Source organism: Acomys russatus, chromosome 2 (assembly GCF_903995435.1).
Source record: "Acomys russatus chromosome 2, mAcoRus1.1, whole genome shotgun sequence".
Lineage (NCBI taxonomy): Eukaryota > Metazoa > Chordata > Mammalia > Rodentia > Muridae > Acomys > Acomys russatus.
In genome coordinates, this window is record NC_067138.1 from 59,059,082 (window position 1) to 59,083,094 (window position 24,013).

At 38.8% G+C, this 24,013-nt stretch overlaps 1 protein-coding gene across 1 annotated transcript in view; it reads right to left on the reverse strand.

Annotated features, from left to right (window-relative positions):
• The window catches only part of Erp44 (endoplasmic reticulum protein 44), a 90,510-nt gene that overhangs the window by 59,604 nt on the left and 6,893 nt on the right, over nt 1–24,013 (reverse strand). The gene's annotated exons all lie outside the window — the stretch shown is intronic.

Genomic DNA, 24,013 nt, shown 5'->3' on the forward strand with positions numbered 1-24,013 from the left:
AATCTTTTGTCCAAAACAGAGTTTATATGCTAAAATTCAGCCACTGATCAATGCTTTACAGTAAGTGAAAACTAATGTCAGGTTCTAGTCAAATAACTGCCAGGTATACCTTTGGATGCTACTTTATGGACACTTAGTTCTTAGAACATGACTTCAAACATTAGTAATTCACCAATTACTCAAACATACACACACACACACAAACACATACAAACATTTTCATGCTAGCATGTAAACAACTCAAGTAATTCTTTACAACATTACTATTTTCTCTTCAAAGTAAGCTTACGTGATTGTAAGTAGCAACATTAGGTTTTAGAAATGTTTTCACGATTTTCAATGCCTCAAAGTTATCTGGGAAGAGCAGAGTTCCTTCCTCTGACCACTTATTACTGATACAGTTTAAGGCATGCTATGTGTTATCCTGTCATTTGAGAAAACAGATGCAGAAAGTCTCTCTGGCCTCCTTCTCCTGAAACAGCCTTTAAAAAAAAAATTCTCTGACCTTCTAAAGTAGGCCACATGTACATTAGCTAGAGCAGTGATTCTCAACAGGTGACAACCCCTTGGAGTGGGGAATGACCCTTTCATAGGGGTCACATAACAGATAGTCTGAATATCAGACATTTACATTACAGTTCATAAGAGTAGCAAAATGACAGCTATGAAGTTGCAATGAAATGATTTTATGGTTGGGGGTCACCACAACATGAGAAGCTGTATTAAAAGGTCACAGCATTAGGAAGGCTGAGAAGCACTAGGCTTGCAGGAAAAAACATAAGCCCTCATTTCTGAAAATGGAGATTCAAAGAAATCTGAAGCCAGGCCTTGCTGAGTTCCCCTTGGTATACAACCATTCAAACATGCCCACTTCCTCCTACAGGAGTCTTAAAAGTGAAAATAAATGTTCTCCTCCTTCTTTAGACTGTGTAGTAAATAAACCTGCCTCACCTGTCTTTTGTTAGAGGTCTCAAAATTTAGAAACCTTCTACTATACATAGCAACAGTAAAAGATCCTTCCCACATACACTTATCACCAATTTTAAAGAAGTATGGAATTCAGTTATATTAGAACAGTAAGATTTACAGTTGGACATAGGAAGGAAAAAACTGTAGAAACAAAAAAATAATCAGAGCAACAAAGCTGATCACTATCTAAACCAAGTCATTAAACAGAATTTACCAAGTATCTACAAGGTAACAAAGCACAAATGCCTACAGCATGATACTGTCTCAAAAGTTCTCAAAGCAGCAGCAGAGAATGGCAAACCCCATTAAGTGCTAAGGCTGAAGACAAGACCTGGGAGGAGGAGTTGGGGGAGGGGAAGCTGATCACAATATAGTATAGGAAAAAGTTTTATTTTCCATAAAAAAAGAAAACAAACTTTAAAAGAAAGAAGATAATGATCTCTGCATAATCCAAGGGAAGCCAATTTTTCAAGAGTTACCTATTAAAACCTATACTTTCACACTGGGCCTTGTGGCACACACCTTTAATCTCAGCACCTAGGAACCAGAGACAGGTGAATGAGACTCTTTGTTCCAGGTCAGCCATGGCTACAGAGTAAGACCCCATTCCCTCCCCACCTCCCACTACAAAAAAAAAAGAAGAAGAAGAAGAAGAAGAAGAAGAAGAAGAAGAAGAAGAAGAAGAAGAAGAAGAAGAAAAAGCTTACAGAAAGTGTAACATTTAAAATTTAAATTTAATTTTTAAAATTTTGGAACAGTTATGACAAAATACTTATATACTAGTTAATAAAGAAAAAGAAGTAATAATTGATTTGCCTGTGGTAAATATACTAGGACATATGTGACTGAGAGACTGGCATTCAGCTAGCATCTAGTTTTTGTTACAACCCAAAGCAAGAAAACTGCCTCTGACCCAGTGGTCTCTTTTCCCTCTAGGGAGTAAAGGGGGTTTCCTATTAGGGTTAACATGTCTATTAATGAGCAATATGAAAAGCTTATTTGACTTGTTACCAAGCTCTACGAGACTAACAGGCAGATTGTTTCCTTTATATCAGGCCTAGGCTAAATAAAGACTCTCTTGGGGGAGCACTTTTACACTTTAAATGTGTGTATGATTCACATGAAATAAAGACAAGTGGGTCCAGAGCAAGAAGGGGAGAAAGGAATCACTACACTTGAAGTAAACTTTTTAATTTTTATAAATTAAATTAGAAACACCCAGATATGTACATGTACATAGCCACACAGAGTAGGGAGGGGAGAAGTGTAAGTAGCAGATCATAATAGTCATGGAGAACACAGCCTCCAATGGTGAAATATTATAAATGTAACAGACAACATAAGTTAAGTATAGACATAAAGTTCAAGGTATTTTACAACCTAAGTTATTCTCTCCAGGTCATTGTATCATTTTGTTGTTGTTGTTAATACAACAATGGAGAGCTATTTCCAACCATGTTCCACAATTCATGAGATTAATTTCTTCAACACACATTAGGTAAACCAACTATTATGCAATTCAGTCTGAGGTGGCCTGTGATGTGATCTTACATAAAGAAGGGAATTCTCATGGCTGTCGCACAAAACTTGGCATTTAAAGATCTTCAAATGGAGCTAGTGAAATGGCTAATTGGGTAAAGATGCTTGCCACCAAGCTTGATGGCCTGAGTTCAATCTCTGATCACATACGGTAGGAAGAGTGAACTCCCACAAGATGTCCTGTGACCGTCACACCAAGTGGCATGGCATTTATGTGGAAAAAGGAGGGAAGGAGGGAACAATTAAAAAAAAAAAAAAAGCTTCCAATAGTAGGGCCTTCTTCAGCATTACCTAGAGGGGTTTTAAAACTGAGATGTTTGTGGGAAACACAAAATCTTTCCTTCTGTTACCCTTCCCATCTTCCTCCAAGGCTACCTGTTTGGCTAGTGAAGCCAGGACTTAAAAGCCACCTAGATCCTGTCCCAACTATGCCCTACTTTTTGCTTCTCTCTGTACACATGGACTACTCTACCAGGGTGTCTTCTTTTTTTTTTTATAGATGATTTATTTTTTTTATGTGCATTGGCATTTTTCCTGCATGTATATTTGTGGGTGTCATGTATATCTGTGGGTGTCAGATCTTGGAGTTATAGACAGTTTTGAGTTGACAGGTGGGTACTGGGAATTGAACCCAGATCCTCTGGAAGAGCAGTCAGTGCTCTTAACCACTGAGCCATCTCTCTAGGCCCAGGGTGTCCTTTAATAAGCTACTGGACAATCATCTTTTGAGGAATCCCCCCTCTTCCATTAAGCTTTGGTTTTCTTGGTAGAAATTGGCTTTCTTGTCACAGTAGTCCAGTATGCTGAAATAGTGGCAAAACAGAAGACCTGAAAAAGTAGTCAAAATCAACAGAAGTTACTGAAAAATTAAACTACTCTCTAGATTAGATATCATATTGAAATGCTGATTACCTGCTAAAATGAAATTTTTCAGAAATAAATTTTGGAAAATGTTTTTAATAACCACTCTCTCAATATTAAGTTGTTTTAATTGTTTTGTTGTTGTTTGGTTTTGGTTGGCTTTTTGTTGTTTTTTTGTTTTTTTTTAAGATTTACTTATCTATTATTTAGACAGTATTCTGCTTGCATGTACACCTGCATGCCAGAGGAGGGCACCAGATCTCATTACAGATGGTTGTGAGCTACCATGTGGTTGCTGGGAATTGAACTCAAGACCTTTAGAAGAACAGCCAGTATTCTTAACCTCTGAGCCATCTCTCCAGCCCCTTGTTTGTTTTTAATCAATTATCTATTCACTTTACATCCTGGCCCGCCCCTCCTCACTTCCCAGTTCCACCCTCCCCACCCTTTCCCTATTCCTCACAAAAGGGGACCAAGACTAAGCACATCCTCTTCCCCTGTGGCCTGGCAAGGCAGTCCCACCAAGGGGAAGTGATAAAAATGACGGCAGCAGAGTCCATGTCAGAGAACCCCCCACCTCAGTTTCCCCTTATTCCCACATGAACCCCGAGCTGCCCATTGGCTACATCTTTGTAGGAGTCCTAATTCCAGTCCACACATGGACCTTGGATGATGCTTCAATCTCAGCAAGTCCCTCTGGGCTCTGGTTAGTTGGCTCTGTTGGTTTTCTTGTGGAGCTCCTGTCTCCTCCAGGTCCTTCCCCCCCCCCCCCCCACTTTTTCACAACTCCTTATGCACCGCTCAGTGTTTGACTGAGTCTGAGCATCTGTTTCAAAGTGCTGTTAGGTGGAGCCACTCAGAGTACAACTCTGCTAGGCTCCAAGTTTTAATTGTTACAATACTAACATATATCTGTCCACACTATGGCAACATGCGAGCCAGCACTCTGTCACCCAGGGCTAAGCCTCAGAGCCTTTTTGAAAGAGGCCCTAACCCATGAGGACCTGCTTTAGAGTAAAAAAAAAAAAAAAATCAACAGTGATATTGAAGATTAATTTTTAAAATAATTTATGAGTTGTACCTAATTTAAAAAATAAATACAATTTCCTAGTTGATTACTACCAGAAGTTTCAAATCAAATATATCCTTAATGAGAAATATTATGATACTCTCTAAACTGAATGCCTCCCATGAAGGACCAATAAGGCTTCATGTGTTGAGACTCCTGATAACAAACCTCCGAGGGCTTTCTGTCTACCGTATAAGAGTTTATGTCATCTAGCAGGCATTCAGTGCTACTCACATATCAGCTGCAACCTCCCTTCCCAGTTACATTCTATTGCTTTCCATGGATACCCTATGCTCCAACTAAAATGAACTACAGTTACATCCATTCTAACTGGATGCAGTAATGCAAGCTTGTAATCTTTACACCCTGAAGGTTCAGGCAGGAAGACCACAAGCTTTAGGACAGCTACACAGTAAGATCCTGTCTCAAGAAATAATCTCATATTAATTCACTCATATTCATTTTCCCCTTTCTCCCAACAGACATAAACAACTCTAGCTTTCTTAAGAGATCCCAGATCATGCCTGTTGTCTTGGAGTTTTATATACTTAATGCCAACCCTTTCCCTCTATAGGCTGTATTTTAGGCAAAGAGTTATATTCAATCACTGTAGCAGACCCTTAGTAGCTGGGAGGAACTGTACAGTACTCTCCATCAATCCTAAATCATGAAGCATCACACCCCTTGTCTAAAATGCTAAAATGAGAACAGAATAAGAGTGAATAGAGGAGCAAGGAGGTGACTGCTGAGCCAATCCCTAGCTGAATTATGCACCAGCATCACTAGGCTGCCACTCACAACTGCTGTGTGGCCCCTTTAATGGTCATTCACAAACAGTCCATATCCTGTAACTTATAAACTCAGAATTGCAGAAATTACAGTTCCTGCTTGTTCATGTCATGCACGGCCACTCTTGGAACAGCTAGAAAAGGACACCTAGTTTTCAGTATCCAAGTCAAAAGCTACCTTTCTAAAAAGACTTTCTTCATGGTCCCAGACAACAGTGATTCATTTCTCTCATGTGAACTCCTAGAAGAACTTTCTACAGAACATCAACACATTATTCTTTGATAGTAAAGGAATATGTGACTTCTATCCTTAAACTGGTTATTTATGTTGGTAAGTTAATTTCTCCTGCAGACAGACATGAGTGCCGTGAAAACAGACCCACCTAGTACCATATTCTATTTGTACACAATAAGCACTCAAATAAGTACTAGATGAATAGCTACACAGATGAATGAGTCTCTTTATGTCAATACTGAAAATGACAGAGTGCTGGAGATGAGAAATGGGAGAAAGAGGTCAAGGAGAACAGCCAAAAAATATCTTAGTAATTTGAAAAAATTAAGGTTAAAACAAGGAATGCAACAATTTGGACTTAACTGTTTGACAGTAAAAACAATACTTGGTGAAAATTTGCTAGAACCAATCTCAGAAGCAATGTGCCTTGCCCATCACAGAAGCTCCTCTGCATCTCTGCTCTACAGCTGTCTTGATCATCTAGCAGCACCTCCTTTCAATTCCCTTCACGCGCTCTGGCATGGTTTCCAGATGTTCCAGCACACAGACCATCCACTAAGACATACCATACAGCATGGTGACGGCAGCTAACAGTATACTCCAAAACTGAAAAGCAGTTAGATTACAAATGTTCACACACACACGGTAAATAAGGTGAAGGATATGGATATTAGCTTGATTTAATAATTTCATAATGTATGCATACATCAAAACATCACAATGTAAACTGAAAATCCATATAATCTTTATTTGCTAGTTACACCTTGATGAAGCTAAAGGAAAATAAACAGAATCATTAGTAAGCTATCTCCAAAAAGGACAGCTACATCGCATCAGGCAGTAAAAACCCAACAGCTGCACTGTACCATCTGTAAGGTAAGAAAAAATGGCATGGGAGTTTTAGGGCCCAGAGCTAATAAAATATTATGCATAAGTAGTTATCAAATATCCTTTCTGTTAGTGAAATTCACATTCATGGATGCATTTTCTAGGCTTTAAGCGGCTCACCAGAGCATCTTCTAATCAGTGGGTTTAGAAAACAAGAAGCATTTCTGATGCATTTGTTCATTTAAAGCCCAATATGTTAAAACCTCACTGTTCAGTGCGGCCCTTGCCCCTGCAGCACTGGTATGACCTGGGAATCTGTGAGGTTCCAGCCCAGGCCTAATGAATACAAACCTTCATTTTAATATGACCTTCCAATGCCTACACACACTAAAGTTTACAATGTGCTGCTTTAGAGAACAAAGCTTTTTTACTCTAATGACAAGTACACACATTCATTTAAAACTCTGTACGAAGTTTATGCCTCACATATGAATACAATCAACAAGTCTGTGATAATTCTGCAGTGACATGTAAATTGTTTGACTTTAGAAAAATGGAAAATCTGTATTTTGTTAGAAACATACATGCTATTTTGTAAAGTATATTGCCGTCTTCATAAAATAATTTGAAAGGACATTTCTTCATGAAATGACTTGCATGAACAGCTTGAATACTACATGTTTCCTGTCCTGTGGCACTGCTGCTGTCAACTAAGTATTCTGTAGTCATACTTAGAGTATTTTTGTTAGCTTCCAGTTGCTTGCCTTTTTCTTTGAGATTCTTAAAATCCTTCACAAAGCCCTTGCCTGTCTCTCCTATAGCAAACAAAGAAGTGATGTATCAAGCACTAGCTCTCTTCTATTTCTAATCCACACTGATAGTCAGCCTGCCACCTCAAGTCCCAAGGCTGCCTCTTGTCCCTGGAGGCCACTTCTTTGACTGCAATGTCAGTGACTCTTACTCTCAGTTTTGCATTAAGCTGGTGGACAACAAAAGCATAAAAGGTTTGCAGTTGGCTGTGAGGAGGAGATGTGGAAAGGCCCCTGGAGGAAAGAAGCGGCGGCTGACAGGAACTAAGGGCCTTGAGGCTGGATCTCAAGCAAGGCACGTCTCACACTGTTAGTATTCTCAGAGCCATACAATGAACTACACGTTCAAAGAGAAAGAAAACAACAGGACAACGTATGGAGGACTGGGAAGCTATTGTTAACCCTTAACTTGTTCAGTGCTCTCGTAGTATCAAAGAAACCTATTTTGGCACCATTAGAAGTAATCTGCATTTATGAACAAACATCAGAACAATAAAAAGCATTTTTCACTAGCTGAAAACAGGCAGATACTAGGAATGACTTACCCCCACCTCCAAGCACCCAAATTCAGATATACATAATATAATTCCCAATCTTAAACTAAGCCAGTAAAACAGCCAAGGGCAAATACAAAGAAATAAAAGTTGCTTTCTGCTACTGTTTGATCATACACGGATTTCCAATGAAAACTGATGTCATCTGTTGTTTGTCTTCAGTCTATCTAAATATGGGATGAACTAAATTAACTGGAAGATGCAATGTAGTTCTCTGAACTTCAGAAGGAATGTTCTTGGTATAAAATGATTTTCATGGCTGAGGATGAGATTCTTTTTTTTTTTTTTTTTAAGATTTATTTATTATTTATACAGTATTCTGCCTGCCTCAAGAAGGCACCAGATCTCATTACAGATGGTCGTGAGCCACCATGTGGTTGCTGGGAATTGAACTCAGGACCTCTGGAAGAGCAGATGGTGCTCTTAACCTCTGAGCTATCTCTCCAGCCCAGGGATGAGATTCTTAATGTGTGGAAAGAATTACCTTCTTAAAAAAAAGTCACATTTGTTCTTCTAGAACCCAAACTTTGAGCAAGGGACAGAGCATTCTTTTCCTATATACACCTGGAGATGAGGGGCGGTGGTGAGGAGACCATGTCCAATGGTGTTGAGGCCTCCCAGTTACTATACAGCACTGTTCCTTCAAGTTTTAATGTACAAAAATATTTGCAAATATATGCCAAGAGAAAATTATGACTGTTCTTTGAGCCACACTGTATTTTCTGCCTGACACACCAAATAAAAGAACATTCCCTGAAGAGAGTGTTACAGTCTGGATCTTAAATGCTCCCCAAAGGCCATGAAGGTTTGCTAGCCACACTGTGGCTCTACTGGGAGATGGAAGAACTTCGCACAAAGTATGTGATAGGAGGAAGTTAGGTCAAGGAGACAGTGAGGAACTGGCCTCTTCCCATGTCTTTTGTTTCTCAGCTCCCATGACAAACACCTCAACATCAAGGCCTGAAGGCAAGAAAGCCAGCCAACTATGTCCTGAAACATCTGAAACCATGAGCCAAAATAAATCTTTTTGCTATGCTTCAATAAACATGAGTCAATTTAACATAGAACAAGTGAAAAGTTATTCCTGAACAATCTCACCACTAAAAGTCAGACAAGTGGGTATTGTGCTTCCTCTTAGGGAACAATCAACGGGAAACAAAATCACCTGTGAAGTAATTAACACTAGAAAGACAGCATTGGACTTTTATCTATCCAGCTCCACTGGCGTACATGAAATACTGAATAGAGGGAAACATTAAAATGGTACCATGAAGAAATAACCAAGCAACTAGTACCAGAAAACAAAATGTTATATGGGGGGAAAAAAGGGCAGGCTAACTTCATTTGGGTTCCCCATAGGAAATGGATGCTGAAACAGGGAGTCAGTATTTAAAAGATGAAGAAGGGCTGAAAAAGTGCTACTGGGAAGACAGCCAATACTCTACAGTGAGTGTGATAGAATGCATCAACGTTTTTGAATACTAAACTTTGGAAATACCAAATTTTTACTTAGCTTAAAAAAAAAATTCAAAAAAAAATTCAAGGTTTATACTAAATAGGCCCTGTTTTCTCCTAAATTATATAATAAATCCTTTAATCTTACTTGCCAGCTTTTGCTGTTAGCACATTTTACATTGCAAAATGTGAAGAAAAAAAATCTCTAACATATGCCAAAGAACGGCTTTATTTCACTATTAAACATATATTTTGGAGTGCATAGCCTTCGGTGAAGAACAGCTCTTTAGTGAACTGTTTGCCCACTTGTTTCCTAGACTCAGTTCTACATTAATTCTCAGACTTTCTACTTTCTTATCCCTAAGCAGAGTACTGTGTATAATAAATAAGTTTATTACCAAATCACAACTCTACTACCACATAGACCTGTAGTATTAATCCACTGCTTTTAAAATCTGAGTTTTTATAATCTTACAAAAAAATATTACATTGTAAAACTGTGTCCTTTGCTTTCTAAGATGCCCTTTTCTTTCTGCCCTGTTAAATGACTTTTGCCTTTCACTCCATCTTGTTAATTAAGATGGGGGCCCAGGTTTTTTATTGTTCAGATTTGCTTTTTACTTCCAATATTTTGGAATCACATTCTTTGTATAAGTATGTATGTTTCAGAAAAGAGTTAAATTTTACTTTGTGCTTCAATATGAAAAGTTACAATTGATTGGTTAAACTTGATAAGATCACTGACTGACACAGTAGGTATGTTTAGTTTTATTTTTGCCATTTGTTTCCATTTTTATGGTTTTATTTTTATTTGTTTGTTTGTTTATGTTTTTTTTCAAGACAGGGTTTCTCTGTGTAACAGAGCCCTGGCTGTCCTCGAACTCACAGAGATCCACCTGCCTCTGCCTCTTGAATACTGTAATTAAAGTTGTGTACCACCACTACCCATCTTAATTTTTATGGTTTTAAAAATGACTTTCCAATGCAAACTAGGTTTTTGTTTTAAGGCACAGGAAGCTTTTGTTCTCTTAGAGTAGTGATTATGATAACTAAATCCTCTGCTCCTCCATGCATGTCATTCTGCATACTGCTTTCATATTCAACCTTATCAAAGGATGCGGTAATGTTAGCTCCATACACTTCTAAGGAAGCTTATTAGAGGATGAAGTCCAGAGTACATCATAATATGGCCCCAACTAACCTTTCTTTATTTTTCAGTGATGCTTGAACCTCACAGCTAAGCTTTGCTAGTCACTTCAGCCACAGAAATTAGTGTCCACCTACCCTGCACAGTGCTTCCTTCCTGTGCTGATGGAAATCTTCCTAGGTAAGTTGCAAACTCTTGAGAGGCAGAATGTGGACACACGGCAAGCCCTGCCTGTCTCAGTGCTTCCATGCCTATGATTTCTTTTTCATGCATGGCCTTGAACTTGAGTTAAGGGTGGACAGATAGATTCCTGGTAAGCTGTCCATGGCAGACTTGTAATTAACACATAGAACAGAAGGGTGAATATGTTCAGTTTTGTAAGACAAAACTACAATGGACTGAATTTTCCTATAAGCTCTCTGACACAACAACCAAAAAGTAAATGGCAGTAGAAGAGGAAAACACTCCCCAAACTGCTATTCCCTGAAATTTGCAATTCTGAATAATTACTGTTTTGATATATAGAGACTGGTGGGGACTGAAGACATTGATAAGAAATGTGAAAGGAAGTTAAGCAGCAAGACAATTTATAACTGAGTAATCGTTGGAGCCCATGGTTCTATTTCAGTGCTGTCTTTACATCCCATGATTCAGAAAACTATAAATGACAAAACGCATCTTTGTGGCTTTCATATTGATCACTTGATCTTTGAGAAAGTTCCATTTAGAAACTGTCTAGCCTACAAATACTATCTAAACTGTTAAAGTGTTTAAAACCAACATGTTCACTGAAATCACCATGGTAACTTCACTCACTGATAAATAGGTGAATAACGCTCATCTCTACAATAGTGAAACTTGCCTTTCTCTCCTTCTAAAATTAAAATTTATTGGTAGGTACAGCATTTTTAAAAATGTATTCTTTTAATCTGGCTGCAAACTGAGTCATTACTTTTTACTTGCTATTTTCTACAACGAAGCTAAGTATTTTTCTTAAACAATTTTGGAACTGATCTCTAGCACTGTCATCTTTTCGTTTGAGTTCAGAAAGTGCCTTCTTTTCTAGCCACAGTATATTGATGACCTTTTCCACTTTAAGTAAATAAGACTGATTTTAAAATCTCATAGAGTTGTAAAATGCCTAAAAATGAAAAGTTAATATAGTTCAATCAAATTAATCTTATAACAAATATTGTGATGAATCTGCTATATAGCAAGAACCATGCTTGGTATAAAGAAACAAATATTACAATGGCATACAATTTAAATCATCCATCAAAAGAGACGAAGGGAGCAAAACAAAAGGCATTCCCAAGGTGGGATGGGCTTTTCATTATTTATAGTAGTCTTAGGATTTTCAGGTTCAAGGCCATTATCACATGAATGATTCAGAACTTTGAGCTGCACCAAATAAATACTTAAATGGTATACTTACAGAGGATTTAAATATGAACGAATGCAACTTTGTCTATTCGTTTTCTAGAACTGCCATGACAATTACAAAAACATAAAGACTTGAAACAAATGTACTATTTTATAACTCTAGGTGTGGAAACCTGAAATCAAGTTGCTGACAAGGCACTGCTCTCCCAAAGCTCTTGAAGATGACTCTCGGTTGCCTCTTCCAGTGGCTACTGGTATTCCTTAGTTCACAGAGATCCATCACTATAATCACAGCCTCCATCTTCTACTGTTTTCCTCCGTGTACTCTCTCAAAAGAACATCAAGCCCTTGAGTTAGGACCTTTCCGAAATCTAGGATGACTCTATCTCACAGCCTTAAGTAAGGATATAAAGACACGCTTTCCAAAAAAATAAAATAATAATTATCAAGGGCACAATCGGAAGCTCTAGTAAATACAGGCTGAAGGAATTCTTTCCAACTCACTGTAGCTTTATGGTCCATGTCATCTTAAATCTACATTTACACAGGTACATAGAAAGAAGCAATTTGTTCTCATGTGTGTATATCTCAAAGTTCCAAAGTAAGTGAATCAATACTTTTTTAGAAGTATTTATGAACATACCTATTTACATTATTAATGAATTTCTTATGTTACTATTTATAGCAAACGTTTTTACATGAGATTTGTTTTTAACTATGAATGTATATGTGGGGGAAGTATACGCATTATGAGTGCAGGTCCCCATGAAGATCAGATATGAAAGGCCCCCTGCCCGTGGTTGGGAGCTGCCTAATGTGGGTTCTGAAAGAGCAGCCCATGTTCTTAAGCAGTGAGCCATGTCTCCAGTCCTCTTATGCTCTTTTAAAACTAGGTTTAAAGGTTCTTTCACTGTTTCCATCTCTATCTCAAGATGATCCTACAGATGGTCTAGAATGTCTTCAAACACTTCTTTCTGTGTGTGGAGTTACACGTGACTAAATGTGATACAAGGAGTATTCAACTGATCATACAATAAGCCATAACTAAGAAGGAAATGTTCATCAAAGCAGTGGTAGTCCATCTTGGATATTTTGTTCTAATGAGCAGGTATAGGAGATAGTTTAGGCTGAGACCCTATATAATTTTGGCTTTACACACATGCACACAGGCACGCAGGCATGCATACCTATCTCTGTAATAAAGTACTGGTTAGCCTAGTTCCACACCCCTCTCCAAACAATAAACCTAGCAACCTCTGAACCTCTGCAGGACCCACCCACATCAGTCTACATGTACGCCCATCTCTGAATAATAATACTTATTTTTCCACCTTTAGCAACAATCACATTTGGACAGGTTCTATTTCAAGTATATTCCCAATGAATACAGTTAGAAAAATAGAAGGTCTGAACTGGTTGTGGCACAGTAAGGCCCTTCAAATAAACTTTTAGAGAAACCCCTCTATGCCATCTTCTGTCTATGTATAACTGAGCACAGCTATCACTGAAATCAGATTCACTATGGGAAGGACCATGCACAACAGGAAAAATGAGTATATGATCTATCAAAATAGAGAACCATCCAAACTACACCCCTCAGTAATCAGTCCCTTCGCCTTAGGGTAACTACTGCTGTGATGAAACACGACAACCAAAGAAACTTAGATTTATTCTGTTTACACTTTGACATCATAGCTCATCATCAAATAAAGTCAGGACAGGAACTCAAGCAGGGCAGGGACCTAGAGGCAGGAGCTGATGCAGAAGCCATATAGGACTGTTGTGTACTGGCTTGCTCCCATGGCTTTGCTAAGACTGTTGTTCTATAGCACCCAGGACTACCAGCTCAGGGACAGCACCACCCACCATTAAGAAATATGTCACAGCTGATATTATGAAGGCATTTTTCTCAATTGAGGTCCCCTCTTCTCAGCTGACTCTAAGTTTGTGTCAAGATGACATAAAACTTGCCAAGACACACTTTTCCCTTTGGACTCCACAAAAAGAGATTCTACAACCTGAGCTACAACTGGTGCTCTTAAGAATCGTCACTCATGTGGTTTATTGCTCCCTTGCAGTATATAGCTTTGCTTTAAATAAATTTTTTCTGATAAAACTTGAAATAAAGTTAATCTGTGTCAGCCTTTATTTCAATACTTTGAATAGGAGAAAAAAAGCTGAAACCCCTGACCCAGACCCTGACCACCTCAAATACTAATGTTAAACCTTTTTAGAATAATTAATCCACAAACCTTTGGGGTTTTTTTTAGTGATGGAGGACATCTTTGTAAAAGCATGATGGAATCATGGGTCTTATGACTTACAAATGAGACTCTTTCCAAACATGTTATATTAGTACTGCTTGAGTAAGTGTATGCTGCTGGTTTATGTGAACTTCACATAAACTAGAGTCATTTAAGAAGAGGGACCCCCAGCTGCAAAAATGTCCCCAGCACACTGGCCTGTGATGCATTTTCTTCATTGATGAAGGATGTACAGCGTCCCAGCTCACTGTGAACTGTGCCACCCCTGGCCTGGTGGTTGTGGGTGCTATAACAAAGCAGGCTGAGCAAGCCATGGAGAGTGAGCCAGTAAGCAGCATCCCTCATAGCCTTTGCGACAGCATCTGCTGCAAGTTCCTTCCCTGATTTCATTCAGTGAAGGAGTGTAACCTGAGAGTGGTAAGCTAAAAAAAAAATCAAACAACAACCCAACCAAAAAACAAACAAAAATCCCTTTCCTCCCTGGGTTGTTTGTGGTCATGGTGTTTTATCACAGAAACAGAAACCTTAACTAAAACAAAGTATATAACATTCTTTATAGCACTATTTTTTTTTTTTTCTCCAAGACAGGGTTTCTCTGTGAAGCCTTGTCTATCTTAGACTCACTCTGCAGACCAGGCTGGTCTCGAACTCACAGTGATTTGCCTGCCTCTGCCTCCTGAGTGCTGGGATTACAGGCATGCACCACCACACCTGGTTACAGCACTATTTTTGATTTGCAGATTTGAACACACTAATGGGTTGTGAAACCAATACCTGAGCTACACTCAACAGGAGCAAAAGGAAATATGGCTGCCAGATAATATATTAATGTTAAGTACTTCTGAGAAACATTTAGTTTTGTTTATATATGCCAAATTGCAGTGTAAAGAGCTTGTCTTTTAAGTTTAACATTTTTATTTGTTTTTATTGTATGAATGTTTTGCCTGCATATATGTCTGTTTGCCACATGTGTGCCTAGTCCCTATGGAGGTGAGAAGAGGTCACTGATCCCCTGGAATAGGAGTTACAGCTATGAGCCATTGCATGTGTGTTGGGAACTGAACCTGGGTTCTCTGTGAGAGTAATTGCTAAGCCATCTATCACTCCAGCTCCTGTTAAGTGCTGTTAAGTGTTAAGTGAAACTCCATTAAAAGACAAATAAAAACAAAACAAAGCCCCCTGAAAACCTATTATGAAACAGTAACACAAATTTTTAATTCTAAGTTCTCACAGGCAAATTTTTCATAATTCCCAAGTTTGTCCTTGCCTTAGCCATGTATAACTGTGGAAGCTGCATATTTTCCTGATATGTGACAAGTGGGTTTAGTCTAGGGATGAATCATGCTTTTAGTGTTTCTTGGGAAACAAATTCCACTGAGGTAAGTATGTCAGCAACTCCAATAAATCTCAGACTATCAAGGCACTAAGCAGCCATAGATGTCTGTGGACAGAGAGAAGGCAAAGAAGTGCAGCCCAGAGGTTGCGTGATGACTGTCAGCTGACAGCAAACCCTCCTACCTCCTGCCTCTCCATCACAGACTGCATCAAATCATAAGCTCAACTAATTGCATGGAGCAATTATAAATGCAATTAAAGATTCAGAAATAAACAATAATTCGGTATCTATTTTGCAGTTTGTTTTGTTTTGATTTTGTTTTTTAAGACAAAGTTTCTCTGTGCAGCCTGAACTGTCCTGGACTCACTTTGTTGACAAGGCTGGCCTTGAACTCAGTGATCCGCCTGCCTCTGCCTCCCTGAGTGCTGGGATTAAAGGCCTATTTTTGTAATTTAAGCATGAATTACTTTGAAAATCATCTCATTACTGGATATAAATTTCCTAATTTGTATAATTTAAACACATATTCTCTTTTCAAAGTTTTGGTTTTGTTACATGGGATTTATTCTGTCCATTTGAAGGTTCCTTGGTTGACACTCAACACCGCAGGTCTAGATCACCACCTGATGTCTGGACTGCTTGCAAACTGCTGCATGGGAGCCCCAGACAGGAGGCGTATTCATGGGGTTTTCTGGCTTGCTTTGCCTTTCTAATGTTTATTTTGAAGTTAAGTTCTCCTCATCCTTAGGTTTTGCTGCTCTTGTGGTTTCCTGGTTTCTTTGCTTTCCTCTTTCCTCCACTATTACTGAACTTTGAAGTCAGCAGTCAATGCCACAAAGGAAAGAATTATAGGCTTAAATATGGGAAATGAAGTAACCCTGCCAGTCATTGCAAATGGCATAACTTGTACTCAGAAACTCAAAATAAATAAATAAATAAATAAATAAATAAATCAAACTACAATTAGAGAATGTGTAAGGTACTAGAGTATAAATTTAGTATATAAAGTTAGGAACATATAAAAACCATAATTACGAAAATACAATTTAGAATCAGAGTCTTAACAATTAATGGCCTTGTTCATTCACTTGTTTCAATGGGTCAAAGGCTGGCAGAATCAGAGGGTAGACTAGCCTAAGAACCCGTCTCCTTCCAGGTGTGTTCTAGGTTTCACAATGGCCCCATGGGGTGGACAAGCTTCCCCTCCCTCCCTAACTTGACTTCACAAAACAAACAGCTACTTGGAATGGCAACAAGGGGAAAGAAAAGAAAGTCTACACAACCAATGTTAAGAAATGTGAAAAACAAAAGCAAACTGTAACAACAAAACAATGTAGCAAGTGCCAAAGATGGTGACAGGATACACTAATGGTAAAAAGATACACCAACTTCATGGCCAGGAAAGCATAAGCAGTCACTGACACCTGGGCCGATTACAATCCATGTATGATGTGGATTATTACAATAAAACAATGCTGTGTGTGAAGGCTCATACCTGTGATCCTAGCACCTCAGGAGGCTGAAGCAAGAGGATTCCCTGGGCTGAACAGACCCAGGACAACCTTGGTGACAGAGTGACACTCTAGCTCAGTGGTTCTCAACCTTCCTAATGCTGCAACTCTTTTAACAGTCCCTCATGGTGTGGTGACCCCAACCATAAAATTATTTCGCTGCCACTTCATGACTGTAACTCTGCTGTTGTGAATTGTAATGTAAGTACCTGAAATACAGGATATCTGATATGCGACCCCTGTGAAAAGGTTGTTCGAGCCCCCAAAGGGGTCATGCCCCACAGGTTGAGAACTACTGCTCTGGCTCAAGAACAACATAAGTAAATACGCAGTCCTCTGTGTGACCATGAAAAATCACTACAATCTATGTTAAGGGGAGAAAAATGAGAGAGGTTGAGAGTAATAAGCAAACACTTGAAAGCCTGATAGAGAGTCCCCCTCCTACAAGGTGTCAGAAAAATAATGTTTCAAATCTAAGTGGCCAGAGCTGCAAGAGAAACCCGAGTACCTTAGGGCAGCGGATTACTGTGCAGTCACAAGCCTACTTCAGTTTCACTAGTGTGTGCCTGCCACAGTCAATGGGAAAACAGCTGACAGAAGGGAAGATTCTTTCTACTGCTGACTGAAGGTGAAAAGCTTTCTACCAGCTAACACAGAAAGTCTGGAAATTGTGTTTGACTGTCTTTCATGCACACAATAAAAGCACCAAAAAAAAAAAAAAAAAAAAGTTATTCTAATCTGTGGAGAAGCAATAGTTACACGTATGAAAAAGACCAGCAAAAAGATGCCACAATTAAGAAAGAAGCTCCCTGACAGCATCCACCTTATCTCTGTATGTCTTTCGTCCATCTCCTAAATGTAGCCCCTTTCTTTTCCCCTACCCAGTGGGGATTTTAAAAATCTAAAAAGACTCACTACATACCAGGCGTCTTCTTTGTTGTTTCTTTATACCCAGGCTAGTCTTGAACATTCATCTTCCTGCCTCAACACCCTGACTGATGGGATTATAAGCATAGGCTACCATATTCAGCTTTATACCTATTTTCATTAGATCTATAAACAAATTTAGCTTAATGGCTAAATTTTACTAAAAGTAGTGAAGATTATACATATACACACTTCTGTATAAATAAATTGATACCCTACTAAAAGCAATAGTAAGGGTAACTGATATGTATGAAGTCAGGCTTACAAGAGCAAATGAACCTGTAAACCAGCCTTTAAAATCTTCCACCCTTATGCAAACAGCTTTTTCATCTTTTCGGTGTCAAGTCTGATATTCTCTTCCTGTACCAGATTCAACTAAGGACGACACATTTCTAAAGCATCGTCATTTTCCTATATCGCATGCCAATTCCAGCAGATAGATTTCTGAATGATCCCAAATGCTCAAGAAACATACAGAGCTGTTCTATGTGGAGCTAATGATACCTTTCAAACGGAACAGCATAAAGTGTGTCTCCCCACTTTCATTTGCACCACTTACAGGAATTTATCTGCTTCTGTACTAAAAGAAGAACTATATAGCAAGTTCGATTTTCTTTTCTATCAATCATAATTACATTTTTCACTATTTTGGTAAGACTATGTCCTAAGTTACCAGAGGAAAGAGACAAGTTGATAAGTGCTTTACGAAACCACTTTAAAAAAATAAAAGGCTTTATCCATTTACTCATTTCAGTGGGTCAAAGGATGGCAGAACACAGAGGGTTGATGATCAGCACAAGAACCAACTTTCCCCAAGATGCTTTCCGGGTTCTACAAGGCTCCATGGGTTTGACAAGCTTTGCCTCTCTAACTCTTACCTTACAGAACTATACACAGATGGAAAACAAAGCATGTTATATACATATGTATGATCTCATAGCTCTGCAAAATAATTATACCCAATTTTAAACTAGGAAAGCAAGGCGTAGGAGAAGGGAAATGGCACAATGTCACACAGCTAAGGAGGAGTCAGAAGAGGTCTTTCAACTTTCAAGGTCACTATACCTCCTAGCATGGTCAGTTACTGTGGGCATCCGGACCCTAGAACTACTGTAATTCACCAACGCCTCTCCCTCAGAGGTTCATGACACAGTAAAGCATCCAGGTAAAAAATCCTAGAATGAAACATATCTGAGGCATGCCCAAATGTTTTACTCTAATAGTATTTCTTAAAAGTCGTTTGTTACTGAGAGAGAGAGAGAGAGAGAGAGAGAGAGAGAGAGAGAGAGAGAGAGAGAGAGAGAGAGAGAGAGGGAGAGAGAGAGAGAGGAGGAGAGAGAGGGGCGAGAGGAGAGGGCGAGGGGGAGAGGAGAGAGAGAGAGAGAGAGGGAGGGAGGGGGAGAGGGACGAGAGAGAGAGAGAGAGAGAGAGAGAGAGAGAGAGAGAGAGTGCCTGAGAAAGAAAAAGAAAGGAAGGAAAGAAGAGAACAAAGAAACAAATGTGGGGGTGGACATGAGGCCGGGGTGTGGGGGTGGACATGAGGCCAGGGTGTGGGGAGAAGTCAGAAGTGTACAGCGTTGCTCTTTCCCTCTACACTTACCTACAGTTCAGGGATCAGACTCAGGTAGCCAGGCTCACATGGTAAGAGCTTTTACCTGCTTAGCTATCTCACTGGCCCCAGTAACTTATTTTTACAGTTTACAACATAATACTGTCTCTTTACAACATTGCAACATTGAAGCTGAAGTAGGAATCATGTTATGACTGTTTTATAAATGAGAAAATAAAGTTTAGTAGTGTCTAGTATATGCATATACCAAAAAATTTTAAGCCTTGCTGAATAAGACTTAAATAAGATATATAATTTGTTTAAATTTATGACAACAGAGATTAAAAAAAACAAAACCATAGGTTTCTAATAATTCTAAAGGTAGTAGACTCTTAAAAAAAACCCACAACTATCTTTATATACTATTTTCATAATTATACAATGAATGTAAGTACAATACTAATTAGGTACAGTTAAAAGACAGAGCTTGGCAGACAATGTATACACAGTACCACATTTCTAAGTTATCTTTTGTTAACATAATGACAATGGATGGTATAATGACAGAGCTACAAAGAGAAGTTATTCACTTAATATCACATTTTTAGGCTGCCTTTTGTTAGCATAATGAATAGGATCAGAAGACCACAGGTACTGAAAACTAGTCATTGGAGCTTATTAATTCAGTGCACAGAATCTTAATACAACTAGAGAAAATTTTATTTCCTGACTCCCTTATCTTAACAATATTTATTTGAGTGCTCACTGTGTGGCAGAAGCTAGCAGAGTTTCCAGGAACACTATAGGCACGTTCATAGCCTCATTTGTTCTCTAAGACTTTGCAGCTGAGCTCCTGTCACCATCTAACAGCTGAGACACTGGAGACTCAGAAACAGTTAAGCAACTGAACGAGGCACGTAAACTAGCAGCCATTTCCAAATGCTAGCGAATGGTTACCTACATGCATATGAGTATCTTTTTGTCCTATAGCAACTTCCTGAGAGATGAAACATTCCATCGTGGTGGGAAGCTTCTTATGATTCAGGATGTTCTAAAGTAAGATGGCAGTCGGAAATCCTTAAAATTCAGCTGGCAAACAACTAACTTCAAAGCTTTGGAAGCTCCTGAAACCCACTCTCCCTCCCCGTTTATGTAAGTAGTAAGCACTGCTGAGGGAAACTCTCAAGCAAGTGGCGCTTCCTCGAAGAAAATCAACCAGATGTGTTGAGCTGCCTACAAGTCTCACAGTGAGTTCAGGGGGTCCAGCCTTTGTGAGCATCACCCATGCTAGGGTGGACTTTTGTGGTGACACAGCTGTCTTGAAGTTATTTCTGCTCCTGTAACTCTTTATTCATATACCTATAAGCAATCCCATAAGCCCCACTGGTTCACCAAGATAGGCTGCAATGGTATCCTTACTGTCATCTGTTATTGGTTCCTTCTCTGGGGAAAGTGGATTTTTGTCACATCTCCCCAGGAATAGTGCCGTGCAACACTTTTTCTTTCTGTATTTCCATGAGTCAGTAATCTGCCTCTTCATACCAGGACTAAGCAGGAATCTAGCCTTTGATTTTTCAAAACAGGAAAATAATTATACAAATAAAATAACTGGAAAGGTATAGGATAAAATTTATTTGGTGGTTAGTGTTAAGGTCATGAACTTTAACTTTCTGAGACCATAATTCCCTAATAAACTTTTTCTTTTGTAAGTTGCCTTGGTTATGGTGCTTCATCACAGCAAAAGAAAAATAACTAAGCCAATCTTTAATAAAGTATTATACTTAAAATAAAAATGAAGAATAAAAGATGAATTCTTAATAATTTTGTTTCATAAAAGCATAGTTGAAGCATGTACACCACCTCCTATGGGACAGAAACAGTATCTATATTACTCCTCAAAAGTTAATAGGAAAATAGAGATAGTGACAGGAAATAGAAGTGGTAGGCTGCGAGTCAAGATATGGGCCCAGTGCCAGGTGAGCTCACTTTAATGAGTACTTCTTTATCCCCAGCTCTGAGAATGCCTGAGACACATTACAGAAGCATGGACTTGTCACCAGCTAGCTTACATCTTGCTATACTAGACCAGAACTCCAGCAATAAAACTCAGAGGAACTAAAAATGTCCGATCTCTTCTCTCAAGGGTAACTCTAACTCACAAAACTTATACTTTAATCTGTTCTTTAAGCAAAGAGAGGAGATTTCAATGCTGAGCTAGTGATTAGTTTTTTAAAGTGGCATTTCTCCTAAAACTTAAGATACAATAAAGCAGCTAAACAGGCCAATGAGTTAGAAATATGAAATCAGATATTTTCAGCCACATTTGTGACCTACACTATTATCACTGATTCATATTTTAGTCTTCATTTACAGCAGTTTGCTTTAATCAGAAAGCTGCTTTTAAAAACACATTAATCTACCTTTATGATCTTACATAATTTCCATCCATTTTCAAGATGTACATTAATCTAGATTTGTCAATTTAGAAGATTAACTCCTAGCCGAGTATGGTGGGACATGCCTTTAATCCCAGCACTCTGGAGGCAGAGGCAGGCGGATCTGTCTGAGTCTGGTCTACAAAGTGAATTCCAGGACAGCCAGGGCTACACAAAGAAACCGTGTCTCAAATAACAACAACAGTAAATAAAACTATTAAATCCTGGCAAAGATATTGTTCTAATATCCGAAGTAAAAAGGCATCAATAGATCAGTTTTTATATATAATTTTATTAATACTATACAATGGAAGTATATTTTTCTCTGAAAAATGCATGCCTGGTTCTGTAAACCTGATCATGGGATGGTGGGTGGGTGAGGGTTATCATAGGTCCTGGACGGGAACGTATCTCTATTGTTTTGTCATGGTCACACTGTCAAATTACTTTCTAAACACTATTTCTTTCAAGATTTTGGGGGGAAAGCATGTGTTTGAGTGTTTGCATGTATGTATGTACACCACATGTATGCAGTGCCCATGTAGGCCAGAAAAGGGTATTGAATGCTCTGAAACCGAAGTTATAGACAATTCTGAGTGCTAGGAATGGAGCAACAAGTGCTCTTAACTGCTGAGCCATCTCTCCAGCCCCAACATGCCTATTCATACCAACAGCTAATAGCTGTGTCCATCTTCCTCAGAGAAGCTTCTTACTGCAGCGGGCAGGGTTAAATCAGAAACCTGTAACTAGTCAAAGTGTCGAGAACAAAGGGTAGTAGAGTGCTCATCCCTAAATAGGACAACTATTATCACCCCCTTTAAGGCTCAGGGAATATCACAGAAAAGGGGGAAAAGAAATGCCAGGAGTGATTTCAACAAAAAGATGTCTTCTAGACATGGCACCCCATTGTACTCAGCTCACTACAGCTGCCGTTATCTTCAAGAGATCTGCACAACGTTGGGACCATCAACATTTCACCATGGATAAACATGAGATGCCATCTCTCCCTGGTAAGTATTGGTTGCTCCTCAGTGGTGTAAGCACAGATAAGTTGCCCCTGCCCCATAATCTCTCACCCACACTTAAACAAGCAACTGCAACTGAACTCAATGGGCCACACACAAAAAGAATCATGGAAGTAGAGGGGGCAATTTCTGAGAAGGGTTCTGGTGGGATAGGGAAGGGATAGAGAGGGGTACAGGCGTGAAAATAACCAAAACTCATTATATGAATGTATGAAACTGTCATACAATAAAACTAAAATTTAAATCTCTCCTAAAGTATCACTTAACAATGCAGACTTCGGATGACATTTTTACCATGGATATAAACTGCAGACAGTCAAATCCCGCAGTTAGTTTCACTGCTCTTGAATTGGGGTAGGGGATTTCATAGCCTATTCACTCCGATCCAATAGTTAAGACAATGAATGCCTCTAGGACAGTGAATAGATGACCTTATAAACTATGAGAAGAACTAATATTAAGACTCAAATTCTCATTTTCAAATGCTAGCTTTTATTCCTGACACCTCTCTAACTCCCTAGCAAACAAAATCCAAATCTATGCTGATAAGATTACACCTTTTTTTTTTTTTCAGTTTATCACTGCCCCTTGAACAGGTAAGCCCGAATAATTCCCACACCCATTAGAGATAATGTCTGAGTCATTTTCTTCACTCTTTACTTTCTCAGTCTGGCTCAAGAACAGTACACTCACACCCCAAACATGGGACTCCATGTGCAAAGGAATGTTCCAGAATGTACAGTGTTTAACACAGTAGCCATTCCTCTTAAATGTAGCTACTATGACTAGGGAGTTTTATTTCATCTTAGTGAATGCTATGTTCAGCAAACTTGAGAGCAGTAACTCCAGCCATTACTCTGCACATGCCCACTCACAGCTATGAGTTTCTTCCTACCAGGTGAAGTAAGACACTAGAGCTGGGGCCACATGGCAAAAACTCTTATGCTATCTTGACACATTCTTCTAAAAGCTCTTAAATTCATTTATCAAAGGTCTCCTTCCAGAGTTCATCTTAAGAAACGGAACATCACTGGCATTCTACATTTAAAATTAAAAGGCCATATAATGTGTAATTAATTCTACATGATGATAAAATCACTGGGCTGGAGAAATTATAAAGCTCTCTGCCACAATATAACCAAGGATTTGCAAAGCAATTAGAATTTTTCAGTCCTTACAAGGAAAACTAAGGTTGTGATCCAGGACATTGCGTAAGACCTCCAAGGTGGCATGCTTCCTATTCCTTCTTGAATGAAGCCATCTGAATGCTCATTAGAATCCATTGAAGGCCATGATTTTAACTTTTTTCTCTAAATTAATAATCAACTG